This window comes from Camelus bactrianus, chromosome 28 (genome assembly GCF_048773025.1).
Source record: "Camelus bactrianus isolate YW-2024 breed Bactrian camel chromosome 28, ASM4877302v1, whole genome shotgun sequence".
NCBI lineage: Eukaryota > Metazoa > Chordata > Mammalia > Artiodactyla > Camelidae > Camelus > Camelus bactrianus.
In genome coordinates, this window is record NC_133566.1 from 12541056 (window position 1) to 12556178 (window position 15123).

The window sequence follows — 15123 nt, forward strand, 5'->3', positions numbered from 1 at the left end:
GCTCCTCCATCCCTCCCCCCTCCCTGCCCCTTTAAGTCTCCCTTGTCTCAATGACGGTCACTCCATCCTCCCGGTTACCCAAGCTAAAACTCTCCATATGTGATTGACTCTTCTCCTCCTCACACATCTGGCATGCAGTCCACCAGGACATCCTATTGGTTCCACCTTGAAAGAACATCCTACCTGCGAGGACTCCCTCCCACCTCCACCGCCACCTCCCTTGAACAAGCCACCATCATCTCTCACCTGGATTTTAAAAATAGCTTCTAATGGTTGTCCCCGCTTCCACTCGTGCCCTTCTGCAGACTATCCTTAATACAGAGGCTCCAGAGAGCCTGTTAAAACCTAAGTTGAATCGTACATACCTCCAATGTCTTTCCACTTCCTCCAGAGGAAAAGCCAACACCCTTACCTCCACTATGGTGTCCGCACAACCTGAGGCCACCTGGCATCTCCTTTCCAATCCTGTGCCCTCCTTGAACGTACCAGGACAGTTCCTGCCCTGCACTAGCCCTTCCTTCTGTCTAGATGGCTCCTTCCAGTGATGCACAAGGCTGACTTTCTCACCTCCTCAAAGCCCGTGCTCCTATGGTACCTTCTCAATAATGCTTAGCCTGACTACTCAAGTTTCTTTTCTTCTCTATGTTTTTTTTTTTTTTTTGGCTCCTGAACTTTTTTATTGAGGTTAAATCACATCACATCACATAAAATTAATCATTTTAAAGTGACAATTCAGTGGCATTCAATACATTGACAATGTTGTGAAACCAACAATCTATCTAGACCTAAAACATTTTCATCAAATTAAAACCCTGTGCCATCAGTAGTCACCTACCCCATCCCTCCTCCCCCTAGTCCCTAGCAACCATCCACCTGTCTTCTGTCTCTATGGACTTGCCTATTTTGAATAGTTCATATAAATACAATCAAACAATAAGTGCCCTTTGTACCTGGCTCATTTCGCATAATGTAGTCAAGGTCCACTTATGCTGAAGCATATATCAGCACTTCATTCTTTTTAATGGCTGAGTAATATTCTACTGTCTGAATATACCACAATTTGTTTATCCATTCATTCATTCATGAGCATGTGGGTTGCCTCTGCCTTTGACTATTGTGAATATGCCATTATGGACATTGGTGCCCAAGCGTTTGTTTAGTATCTGATTGGCTGATTTTGAATTGCCCATCTTTCCCTCTTTCCCCATCTCCTTGCCCTGCTCTGGTCCTTCTCTAGGGCGCGCATCATCTCCTAAGACTCTACTTACACACCGTGTTTACTGTTTCTGTTCTGTTTCCCCCGCTAGAATACGAGCTCCAGAAGGAAAGATGTTTCTGTCAGTTGTGTCCATTGATCACTAGCTCACATCCTTGGAACGGCACCCAGTACAAAGCAGGGGCCCAAAAGTGTTCATTGAATGAGCCAGCACAACCAACTATGGGGTGGAGTTTTCAGTCTGAAAAATAAAGGTTTTATGTATGAATCTGAACAGGAGAGCACACTTTCTGCCATGCTTTTATAGCTCTCCCCTGAAACCCTGTCCTCCCTGTCCAGCCTCATGGTGTGATGGGGACGAAGTCACCTTGGAAGGCCCTGTGGAAACTCCAGGGGTGAGAAAGGAGTGAGCAGCTGAGTAAGCCAGGAGGGGCACCGCTGTCTGAGGACAGACAGAAGGAGGGAGTGAGGGTGCTGGCCACAGGGAAACCAGCCAGCTAGCTTAACTGTTTGCCCATGTGAAGCGACTAAATTATAACCACGATCCCTCTGAGACTAATAGCTTATGCCCACCATATAATCTACCCCCTGCTAATTCCAGAGCATCTGTTGCTGTGCTCAGCATTTGCCAGCCTTTATCTCATGGACACTTTCCTTTGTCGTGGGGTCAGCGTGGCCTTTATTTTCCCCGGCATTAGAATCATCATCTGTAAATCTGTGAGAATTCTAAGATTCACATGGAAATTTAAATTACTTAAAAGAGCCAAAATATTATTTTAAAAAATAAGTACAGAACTGGAGAATTAATACAACTTGATTATAAGATTTAATATAAAGCCACAATGATGGAAACAGTGTGGTGCTGGCATAAAGATAGATATATAGAGCAAAAGATCAAAGGAGTCTAGAAATAGACTCACACATGTAAGGCAAGTTGATTTTTCATAAAAGCATCAGTATAAGTCTCTGGGGAAAGCACAGTGTTTTCAACAAATGATGATGGAAAAATTGGCCATCTATCTGGAATAAATCTTTATCGCACATGATACACAAAAATAAAATCAAAATGGATCATATATGTAGAAAGTTACATAGTGAAAAACCTTAATAACTTGGAGTAGGACAAATATTTTTTAGACTAGAATACAAAAATCATCAATCATGAAAGAAAAAGAAATAACTTGAACTTCATCAAAATTAAGAACCGTTATATCAAAGGCATCGTTACAATTGGAATAAGTCAAACCAAAGTCTCAGACCCAAAACTCACAGCTTAGACATCTGATGAAGGACTTGTGTCTAGTTCAGAAATAAGTTTTACAAGTCAGTATAAAGAAGACAAAATAGCCCTGTTAAAAAATGAGGAAGAGAGTTAAACTGATATTTCACAAGAGAAAATGTATCAATGTTGAACAAATACAAAAAAAAAAAAAAAAAAAAAAAAGATGTTCCAAGGTAACTTATTAGAGAAATCACTTAAAAGTGACTAAGATCACAGGGAGACCCAGCATCGTGTGTAGTATTACAATGACTGACAACACCAAGTGCTGGTGAGAATGTGGTGCAAAGAGACCCCAGCACATTACTGATCAGCACGTAAAATGGTAAATGACTTTGGAAAGTGGCTTGGCAGTTTCTAAGAAATATCATGTGACCCAGGAATTTTTCCCCGAAAGATTTAACCAAATGAAATTAAAAAAAAAAAAAATGTGTGCCTACAAAGAGACTCACATCAGTCTCATAGACTCTGGACGACCATCGCCACGTACATGGATAAACTTTTATACTCATATGATGGAATGCTACTCAGAAATTAAAAAGAAGGAACTACTGATCTGTGCAATTCGAATGAATTTCAGAAACATTATGCTGCGTGAAAGAAGCTAGGTGTGAAAGGGTGCACACTATATGATCTCATTTACATAATGTTCTAAAACCGTAAAGCTAATGAGTGATTGTCTGGGACGAGGAGATGAGAGCCTTCGATTAACCGTAAAGGAGCATGAGAGACCAAAGTGGACCCTACAATGCTTATATCAGACAAAATAGACTATAGAACAAAGACTGTGACAAGAGACAGAAAAAAAGGATTTATATAATGATAAAACAAATCAATCTAACAGAAGGCAGGCAAGAATATACAGTGGGGATGACAGTACTTTCAATAAATGGTGTTGGGAAAACTGGACAGCTCCGTGCCAAAGAATGAAACTGAATCACTTTCTTAGACCACAAACAGAAATAAAATCCAAATGGGTTAAAGACTTAAATGTAAGATCTGAAACCATAAAACTCTAATAACTAGTCAGGATTGTAATGGCACCATGCTTTTGTCAATGTCACCAGTTACGTCCACATAATTGCTAAAGCCAGTGTCCGTCCTCAGTCTCCACCTTTCCTTGAGCCCTGAGAAGTGTCTGTCACAGTGGAACACTTCCTCCCTCATCTTTCTTCAGGACGCCACTGGCTTCTCCTCACATCTCTTCTTCCCACCACTGCATGATTCAGAGCTCAAACGTCTTTTCTTCTCTGTCCACACTCATACCCCATGTGATGTGGTCCAGTCTCCAGGGTGTACACATCTTCTATACGGCTGATGACACTCTCAAAGTTAAAGCTGCCATCCAGACTCTCCCCGCTGCACTCTGGACTCAGACATGCTCCTGCCGACGTGACGTCTCCACTTGTCTGTGTCCTAGACATGTCAGAATTAACCCGTCAAGATCAATTTCTACTCTTCATACCAAAGCCTGCTCTTCCAACAGCGCTCATCACGGCGGATGGCAACTCCATCTTCACGGCTGCGCAGATCAAAATCCATGGCGGTTTCCTTAAACCTCTTTCACTGACACCCCTCATTCAATCCTTCAGCAAAGTCGCATTAAATCTACTTGCCAAGTCTGTGACCACTGCTTATGGCCCTCACTGGTGGTCCAGGCCACCATCATCTTTTGCCTGGATTATTGAGAAACTTCCAAATTCATCTCTTTGGGCCTTCCCTTGCCCTCTTAGGATCTGTTTTCAAAGCAGAAACCAGCATGATCCTTTTAGTCATTCCCCCTCTGTGGTCTGCTAGCCCTCACACCTCTCTGATTCACATCCTTCTGTGCCCCCACCTTCATTCCACACTCTTCTCTTCTTTCTTCCCTGAACACCCCAAGCTTGCCCTCACCTCAGAGCTACTTACTCTATCTGAGATTCTCTTCCTCCAGGCTGCTGTGTGACTAGCTCCCTCACCTTCCCCTTAATGAATCTACCTTTTACCTCAACCAGCCCTATATTCCCAACCTCCTCGCTCTATTTTTCTATGGCTTTTATAACCTTCTAATGTACTACATAATTATTATTCACCACACACAGACTTTCTGTTCTGTTCACTGATGTATCCCCAGGGCAGGTCCTCAATAAATACCTTCTGAACGAACAAATGAATGAATGGTCTCTTGTTGAATAAGCATGAGGATGAATTTGTAATTTTTTTTTTTACTGAATTGAATCTTTTTCTTTATAAGAATGTCAAGTTTAAGGATGCTTTTATTATAAAGGTCAAAATAGAAATAGAAAGTGGGAGAAATTTTTCCTGGATTTGACCCAGAGGCTGGAGGCACAAACCATCACTGACAGACTGAAAGAAAGAAAGAATTAAAGCGGCAACAAACATATACTGTAGGGCAGAGAAACAGAAAAGCAAACCCACAGGAGCCATGCTTGAATTAAACCTCTAAGTTGCTCAAAATACTCCCTTATGACAGCAGGAGCCAAATCCATTCGGAGGTTATTTGTTTGGTTGCATGATTTAAAATATCTTAGTTTCATAAAGCTTAATGTAGATCACATTTTGAAAAGCTTAATCACTTTGCATCAGGCTCGTTTCTTAGGAATTCCTATTCTGAGTCATTTCTCTGTACCTTTTAAAAATTGGTGTTTTTGTCAGCAGTGATCTAACAGAGACTTGTTGGAGGAAAAATTCTTTCTCCCAATGCTCAAAAAATATTTTTTTTGAAATGAAGATAAAGGAATTTTGAACATTCCAACCCAGAATCTATCAGGGGACCTGCGCTCACCATTCCTACCGAGTAGTGAAACCCAGGGAAATGTGCCCCTCCTGAACACGGGAGTCAAGGTTTTCTTTAGAGTTTGAGGTTACTGCTGTTGGTGAACTGAAGGACATTCGAATACCAGTGCACAGTATGGAGTTCTTTCAGCCAACCTTCCAGCAGAAAGCAGCTGATAGGTTCTGATCCCCCAAGACGCCGGAGTGAAGAGGACTTTTAGAAAATGCTCAGTCAGCACCAATCGTCCTGGAGGTGGGCAGGGAGAGTGAGGAGTGGGGAGAGTGACATCAGATGTACCCCATTCCTCGGGGACAAGTCATCCCGCTCAGAGCTTTAGTTGGGTGCAGGGGAGCAAAGAGGGTGGAGGCGCCAGTGGGCAGAGGTAGATCCCTAAGCCCCTTTGACTACAAGGCTTCTGAGAGGAAGGGGTAAGGATGTCTCAATCCCCAGCTAAGAGTGGGCTGAAACAGACACCTAACGTTCACACTTAAACCATGTTTGAAGAAGTTGTCAAAAGACATAAGTGGTCTTGGATAGGGTCTGCGGTCGCTGACATTCAAAGTTATCCATCCACCTTGGGAATAAGTCATAGCTCTTGTCTAAATCTCAATTACACTGTCAAAGAAAGGGGACACCATCTTTATTTTGTACTTTTCCATCAGGGCCCTGTCCCTTTGGACCTGGGGTTCCATCACCCAACTGTTCTCATGCTCATTTTCAGTCTTGCATAGTGAGCCCAAGCTCTCACCAGCATTACATGACATGGGAGTTGAATGCACAGGATTTGAGTCAGCCAGGTCTGAGTTTTGTCACTAATTCACAGAATGATCACAGGAACCACAGGATATGGTGCATAGCAAACACTTGTCTCATGGTCTGGTATACAGCAGACTCTCAGTAAATAGTTATTGTTGGTGCTGCTGCTATGTTATTACAAGCGTGCTAAGGAGACCGTGCCCCAGACAAGCCAGCGCCTCCTCACTCCTTGCCAAGTACTGTTTGTCACCTCATTTCCCCGCTCTCCCCTGTATTTGATCGCAGTTCTTAGGAATGCTCCTAAAAGAAAACATAGGGTAAAAGCTTTGTGACACTGGTCTTGGCAATGATTTCATGGACGTGCAGCCAAAAGCATAGAAAAATAGATAAAAAAGCAAAAGAAAAATAGACAGGGGGACTACATCAAACTAAAAAGATCTCGTGAAGCAGTGGAAACAGTCAACAGAGTGAAAAGGCAGAGTCATATATCTGATGAAGGATTGGAAGGCAGAGTCATATATCTGATGAAGGATTGATTTCCAAGATACATAAGGAACCAATACAACTCAATAGCAAATAATAATGATAATAATAACCCAATGTTTAAATGGTCAGAGGACTTGAATAGACATTTCTCCAAAGAAGACATACAGATGGACAACAGGTGCATAAAAAGATGCTCGGCTTCCCTAATCATCAGGGAAATGCAAATCAAAACCACAGTGAGATACCACCTCAGCCCTGTCAGGAGAGCTATTACCAAAGAAACACGAGATAACAAGGGTTGGCAAGGATGTGGAGAAATTGGAACCCTTGTGCAGTTGGTGGGAACGCACAGTGATACAGTTGCTATGGAAAACATTAAGATTCCTGGAAAAGCTGAAGATAGAAATACCAGGGGATCCAGCACGCCCACGTCAGGGTATTTATCCAAAAAAATTGAAATCAGAATCTCCAAGAGATACCTGCGCTCTCGTGTTCCTTACAGCACTACTGACAACAGCCAAGACATGGAAACAACCTAAATGTCCATCGAGAGACGCGTGGATAAAGAAAGTGTTAGTTACACACTTACTTGATACGTGTATACGACGGAAGGGTATTCAGACTGAGCCTGGGGGGCACTGTGTTAAGTGAAGTAAGCCAGGCAGAGAAGGACAAATACTGCCCGATTCCACTTGCATCAAATATTAAAACAAATACACAAAACCAAAGAGTGGAATGGTGGTTTCCAGGGGCCTGGAGAGGAGGAAATGGAGAGAGGATGGACACCCACACATAGTTTCAGTTACGTAAGATGAATAATTTCTAGAGATCGACGGTACAATATTGTGCAGGCAGTGAAAATTACCGGATTGTACATGTAAATATTTGTTAAAATGGTAGAGCTCATGGTAAGGGTTTTTACCAGACAGAATTTTTAAAAATTTTAAGTGCCTGTTTAGAATGCAGACAACCCGCCTAACCCTTTTCCTTCCTCTTTCTGAGAACTGGATTTGGTTGCTGTTATGTTTTGTTCCAGACCAGAGGGGCCCTTCCCTCCACCCTGAACTGGGACCCTAGGACAGGCACACACATGCACACAGGTGCACACTCACACGGTTCCAGCACCACACTGCCCTGCATCGTGTTCCTGCCACTAGGGTGCCCTTCCCCTTGCATATCAATGTCACCCAAAACTTTGAAGACCTTCCCCTTTGCAGTTTTCTATCTCTGCACTCACAGAAAACTGGGAAATGTGGAGGGCCGAGCACAGAAATATAGACCCTGATAATCACAGGACAAATACTGAAGGACATAGACGAAGAGTTCTTCTGGAAAAAGCAGGAATCTAAAAACCAAAGACACCCCAGATCTGTTTGAGCTGTTGGTCCACATCTCCAGACACAGAGGCATCTAGTTAAGAAAACACATTGGGACCAATTTCTTCATCTAAACGGTCTGTTCAAGAACAGAGAGAACCCGATGTCCTGCTGGGGATTCTGTCATTCAAACCAGCAACCACGGCAGGCGGGCAGTAGGGCACAGAGATGGGCGTCCCCAGAGCAGGAAAGGGGAAAATGAGTGACAGTGATGAAGACTGACATCGTTAAGTGTTTGCTGTCAGACAGGTCCTGAGCTGTCACTTTATGTCCACGTCACCTTTTGAAACCACCCTCTGAACTTGGCATTAGTCCTGATATGCTGGTTTTACAAGGAATACAAGAACTCAAGAGCTTAGATGCGTGTCCTAGAGTCGCGCATCAAGGAGGTGCAAGAACTGCTACATCCGGAGGAAACACAACTCCCACTTCTCTGCCCCAGACACTCGGCAGGCAGGGCCTTGGGGACCAGCTCTGTCTCTCCTGAGTCTTCACACTTTGCAGGGCAGCCTTGAGAGAGGAAGGAAACGGACGGAGCCACTAACCAGAGGCACCAATGCCACATGTGAGCTTAGTTCTTCACTCCCTTCCTCCCCTAAACCAGACTGGCCCCCACAGCCCACCTCCTCATCCCCATCACGTTTCCAGCCTGGGTTTCCTTCTCCTGGAGGGCCCGACCCCTCTTCCCTGCACCTCATCCGTCTCCCTCGCCCCGTTCACTCAGCATCTCCCTACTTCCTGAGCTCTTTTCCCGCTTCCATCATCTGAGTAGATTCTACCTCTGGGTTTTGGTGGATTCCAGCAAGAATAATGCTGGCATATGAGCACTTTGTATGTACCGTGCACTGTACAAGGACCCTCCAAACCCACCACACCCTCCGCCATTTGTTTTCCAATACAAGAGGTCAAAGTTCCATGTTATGCAAACAAAACTTCAACAGACTTTATCAGTCTGTAATTTGACTTTCCCATTGGTAATACTGCCTTTTTCATAGACAGAAAATTGAGAGCAATGATTATTTTTAACCTAAATTTTTGTTTTAATATTCCATTCGCTTTGAGATAAAACATTTTTCAACACCCCCCCAACACACACACACACACACAAAGAAAGGCACTTACCATCAGTGAGGCTGACTGAGAGCTTTCTTCCTCAACTTTCTACCAACCAAGATTATTAACCCCAAAAAACAGCTTCTCTAATAACTCTATGCTAAATGCAGTAGGCACCTTTCTTTAAAAACCTCCCATTTTCCTTATCAGTTCAGACACAGGAACCAGTCACTGATAAGCTGAAACCGATGAAGTGCACTGTTAAATACCAACTTCGGTTTTCACCACATCGCCTACTTGAAAGACCTCTGATGAAGCTGCTTCCAATTGTAACATTCTCTCCATAGACGGTCGCATTTTCTCAACTCGATTTTATCTCCCCCGTGGGTGATAGTCTCAGCAAAACTTCCCCGACTCCATCTAGGTGACGGGTCACTCAGTGCCCTTATAGTGAGTTGATGGCTGCAACTTTGCAAAAGCTGCAGCTCTGAGAACAACAGCGCACATTTCTGACAGCAAGTTTTACTGTTGATGTCCCGATGTCAATGTTTGGAAAACTCTGATGCGTTCTGGGTGCTGCCGGTAAGTGAATGCCAGGCTCTGTGTGCAAGGATTTTTTTGGACATGCTGTCCCCTGCACTCCTTAGAGGCTTACCAGGGGCTCAGAGAGGTTGACTAACTACCTTACTTGAGGCAACAGCCTGTTCAAGGTAAAGCCAGAATCCAAAGCATCCATAACTGGCCTCTTCCCACGTGTCCAGCTGGCCAGTCTTGGGCATTTGCAATACAGGTCTGTGGACACACGTTGCAACTATTAGAATTCTGAATAAAGCAACTTTAATCATCATGTGATTTTCTTTTACAAAATGTTGGTGACTTTCAAATGATCGAAATGTACCATCTGCCAAAGGACTCTCTGGTAACAGTAGGAAGAGCAGGAGCTTTCAATACAAAGTTTTCCTCTTCCTAACAGTGCGGCTTTGGGCATATTTCATAACCTCTCCAAATCTGTTGTGCAAAGGGCACTGTTATCAATGGTAAATGAACAATCGGTACGGGGGCTCAACCACAGTAATGAGCACTGGTACCTCTCTGCCCTATCATATCCTCAACCCGCTGTAAAACTTCACTTTAAAAAAAAAAACTTCAAAATGTATTTTCTTTCATAGTTGCTTCCAGATTCCAGTCTCACCAAGGGAGCCAAATCCATCTTTTCTTCTTACCTAAGTTTGCCTTACAGACAAGATGAAATTCTGCAGCAAAACCCAGTTATCTATTACACAATCTTTACACAGAGCATACTTTTACACGGGGTCAGCTATCATTTCTTCCCCCTGGCTGGAGAACAGGAGAAAATACACTTAAACAATAAACCAAGCAGTTCTGTTGATGTGTCCACATTAGATGGGACTCCGGGACAGATGTCTGAGACCCACTACTGATCTCAAAGGACATACGCTTTACAAAAAATTGGAGGGGGCAGATATGAATGTAGCATTTTTCCAAATTTGAAATTTTTGAGTGGAAATTAGACATTTGCAACAATCTGAATATTTTTAAAAATCAGAGCAGGTTATGGAGAAATTATAGTGTATACCCTTTTTTCAAGAGTGGAATTTTGGAACAGAGTGGAACAGAGAGCCCTGCCTCTCTGCACTGCTCAGCACCAGCCCAGGAGTTCCTGGTGTGGCTGAGTTATGTTTTTGCTCTACATCCAGATCTCTCGATATCCCTTATCATCATATGAGCATTAAGGCAGCAGGACAGTGGTTAGAAACCTGAGCCAATTCTGCCGTGCAATCTGTCTTTCAAAGATTTTCTCAGCGTTGGCACTTAGATAACTGACTGTTATCAGGGTGACTAATGTTTTCAATGTTTCCATTAACAGTTCAAGACATTTCATAAAGTCCAGCGGGGCCAACATCTGTCAAGGTCCACCCGTTTTTGTAATAAAGAAAGGAACATCTGATGGAAGATAGAGGGGCCTCGGCAGCCATGGGGGGCTTCAGGAAGTTTCTCTTTAATAACCCCTCTCTCTGCAAGGGCTCTGCAAAATGCAGAAACCAGAGATTCCTGCTGAAGCACCCAACTAGCAGGGGGAGCCTGGAGGAGCCCAGGAGGGACCACAGCTTGCCTCTTTAGGGCTCTCTCCTCAGTCCCGAAGATCTTTGATGGTGCCAGCCATACCCACTAAAAACGACTTGGAGGTGATTCTCCTAAACCCCAGAACAGATGGAAGGAAATAGTTCTTTGCTGAGGAGCAGACTGTGGCAACTCACCATTCAGTGACATGAAAGGAGAGATTAAAGCTGGCCAGACTTATTCATCTGAAATGAGAAGACCAGACTGGCTGGAAGAGTAGAAATGTGTTTGCTGTGTGTGTGTGTGTGTCTGTGTGTGTGTGTCTGTTTGTGTGTGTGTGTGTGTGTGTGTGTGTGTGTACGTGGTACGCCCACACGTGTGTGTAAGATCTTTTTTTCCTCCTTTTTCAGTTTAATTAGGTAGAATTACTCAGTTTGACTGCACATATACATTGCATGTAAATACATATATACAATATACGTCACGTTTTTAGTTTACATATGCGTACTGTTTATTGTTTCTAAAAACAGATTGGAGTTTTAGCTTTTTAAATTTATCAGTGGAATAAAGCTAGCCACAAAATAAGAATCAACAGAATGTGGTAATCCAATCATAAAGGACAGTCAGATATGCCTGATGTGTTTAAGATCTTATCTGTGTGTTTGAATGTGGGTTCTGTCCCCATGGAGTGGACATCTTAGCTCTGGACCCAAACCTAAAGTAAAGCTTTTAAATGTCAAAAGTCTCAGTGACTTGCCAAAAAAGAAAAGTTAGCTGATCTTCCTTGCATCTTGGAGACTTAGAACACTTGGTTCCGACCCACTACCAATTCTGCAACTCTTTAACAACCCAGAGTCCCCCCTGTGATGTCTGCTAATTCCTGGGGCTCATGATCTCAGGGTCACTCTGTCTCAGGAGACCCTGAAGTGGAACCCCCCAGCTAAGGCATCCTCAGATTCCTGACTCTCAAAAAAATGCATGAGATAAGAAATGTCCATCGCTTAGGCTCCCACATTTTAGAGTCGTTTGTTATGCAGCAGTAGATAATCACTAGTTGACAATAACATGTCTATCACTACTTCCTTTGTGACTCTATCAGCAAGGAGGTGGAAGGCAGGGGTGCTCGCTGGTATGAAATGACTTTTATTCAAAAATTGAACTTCTAGCCCTGCTTACTAGGCCTTTTGCAATCAGAAAGCTGCTTCTGGTTTATCTCTTGGGTTTCCACTATCAGAGGCAACTTTCTAGGTTAGAAATTGTTCCACAGTTCTTAAAAGCACTCCTTCCTTAGCCTAATCAGGTAAAACATCTTCCCTTTCACATGTTCGTTCTGTACATTCAACAGATCTTTGTCCACGTATCTGATGTGTTTTATCATAGAAAGCAATGGTTGATGACAAACGCTGCCTTTGATGCCATCTGAGAGGCCTCCTGGGGACACGTCTCTGTGGGCAGTGGGATGGCCCACATGAGGCTACCCAGAGCGCAGACACTGCAGTAGGAAAGGCAAGGGTTCAGGGGAGCAGAGGGCGAGGCCCAGGCTGGACCTCGGGCAGGGGCTCCATGACCTTGGGCAGACTTGCCTTGATCACAAGTGTTCTCATCCTGACATGATGCCTTCTCGCAGTGGCCTGTGCTCCCTGGAGTCTCACACAGACGCCTTGGCTTCTGACACAGTGGGTGTGTGACGTGTGGGCTGTGCGCTCCACACTCCCCTGTGTGCTGGCCTTCCTTCCCCGGGGTCTCGGTCTCAGCCCCGCCCACTAACACTGAAGGAGCGTAAGTGGAAAGGCCCAGCTGTAGGTCCTCATCCTGCTCTTTCCTCCTGTTTAAATAAATGGCAACCTTTTCCTTCACGGCCCCACATCTTCTAAAAGCTACAACTCCGGAAGTTCCTCTGGGGCTGGTAAAAATTGAAACATGGACATCATTAGCTCAAATTCTCCAGTCCTGTAAATGTTCACGGCAGATTATCTTCTGAGATCAAGTCCAGATATTTTGAAGCATTCCAAGAAAATTTAGACTTAGGAACGGAAGAGGCTTGTGGAGGGAAAAAGAAGGTAACTTCACAGAGACCTCACGCATGTGTTTTCAGGAAGTCACTTTAGTCATCTACTTAAAATTGTTTTTCTTCAATGTCCTGTCCAGTTCTCCTGAAACCAACTTCCGTAATTGATTTTAAACTTTTAAAACAACAAGAATCTGATTTATTTCTTCATATGACTCCTGGGGGTCAGGAACCAGGGAGTGGCTTCACAGGGTGGCTCCGGCTTGAGGTCCCTCATAGGACTTCAGTCAAGCTGGTGGCCGGGGCCACAGTTTCTAAGGATTCGATGGGAGCTGGACGGTTCTCCCTCAAGCTCAGTGGTTGCCCTGCACCATAGCTCGGATCACGCCTCCAAGCAAAAAGCCCCAGTGATGTGAAGTTACCTAAACAGTTTTCCTTCTTTCAAAGTGCACAGTGCCTGCTGTTCAAAGCCTGGATTAAATTTTCCTGCAGGTAATGTCCACCTTTCCAATTATTTATGGTGGAAGAGCTAGTCATGTTACTGAACGATCAGCTTTGATTACAGCCATCTCTTGCTAAAAATCAGTTAGTAGATCATTGCTGTTGACCAAATAAACTCACAAGGCCTTGGCCTGAAAACCTGGTCCTTCTTTATTTCCCACTTTTGTTCTTACCAAAATATTTTTTCCCAAGAAAAATCTCATGTTTTCAGGCCAGTTATTAGAAGCAGAGTCTTTGTTTCAAACCCTGCCTGAGCTTTCATTTTCTGATCTGTAAAATGAGAAGAGCGTGTCTCTCTCCGAGGCATAGTTGGCATAGTTTATGTGAAGCACTCAGCAGAGAGTCTGTCTCATAACAGACGGATTAACGTGCCCATCCTGTTTCCCAGCAAGACTGTCATTTCCTCAGGAACAGATCTGTAATGAATTTCCCTGTCTGCCCCATGACCTAAAGCTAGGCAGTGGGCGACAATGGCTAAAAGCATCGGCCTTGTAAATAACCCCTGGCTTTGTTGATTCATCCAGAAGTGTAAACACTGAGTGTTCCCTGAATTACAGACCACAGACCCACGCAAAGCAGCAAGAATACCACCGAGAGCAGACACAGACGCATCCCTGCCCCAGGGGAGTGTGTTGCAGGAAACAGATGCCAATCAAATATATACCCCCTCAAAAAATGTACAACGTACTCGGTCTTCTCATTTCAGTATATTTTATGTCCTATCGCCAGATTAATATTTCAATTCCTTTGCTGAAAATCATTCAGTGGCTTCCTATTGCCTTCAAAATAAAGTCCAACATCCCTGGCGGTGACGCCTGTCAGGCTGAGAGGTGCAGGGGTCTATGGAAACATACGACAAGGAAATTTGACCTAGAGCTGGGCCGTCAAGGGAGGTCCTTCTGAGGAAGCATCATGGATGCGTGACCTGCAGGAGGAACGGCCACGAACAGGGCGCAGAGAGGAGGGGAAAGCATTGCAAGCAAAGGAAGCGGTGCAAAGCCCTACGGCAGGAGGAGCAAGCCAACACGAGAGCTGAAAGCAGGGCCACGGGGCTGGCAAACAGGGCGTACGGTGGGGTCCTCAGGTCACGTGAAGCATTTTGAGCCACGGGACCCAACAGAAGAGTTTTAAGTAGGGAGGTTACTTGGGCCCAGCAGGGTCAGGAAGAAATTAGAAATATGTGGAGATGAGTGGGATGTGGAGATGAGCGTTTCAGGTACAGTTACTGCACAGCAATCTACCTCCCAGTTTATCAGCTTAGAACGACCTTTTGATTATGCTGATGGAGCCAGTGCTTCTGGACCGTGTTCAGGCCATGGGGAGGGACACGCAAGCATGGCGGAGTGAGCAGCGGTGCACACGGCTCTACCATGCGCCGCTCTGTAATGTCTGAGGCTCTCACTGGGAAGGCAAAAGCCGGAGGTGAGTTGATGGCCAGAGACTGGAATCGTCCAAAAGGCTTGCTCACTCACTTGTGTGGCCACGGCGGAGAGGACACGAAGACGAGGTCTGCCGACCCAAGTGCCCACATGTGACCGCATTGTGTGGCTTGGCTTCCTAACAGCATGGTGGTGTCATCTCCTCAGGTCG

At 44.5% G+C, this 15123-nt stretch overlaps 1 protein-coding gene across 5 annotated transcripts in view; it reads right to left on the bottom strand.

Annotated features, from left to right (window-relative positions):
• IL1RL1 (interleukin 1 receptor like 1) overlaps nt 1–15123 on the bottom strand; it is a 43522-nt gene that overhangs the window by 19341 nt on the left and 9058 nt on the right. For 2 of the 5 annotated variants that reach the window (XM_074354417.1, XM_045519668.2), the window contains exon 1: nt 9012–9066. The exons of 1 other annotated variant lie outside the window; for it this stretch is intronic. The gene's annotated coding sequence lies outside the window, so the exon portion shown is untranslated. Of the gene's footprint in view, nt 1–9011; nt 9155–15123 lie in introns of those variants that run through there. 2 more of the 5 variants (XM_045519670.2, XM_074354418.1) reach the window with 2 other exon arrangements.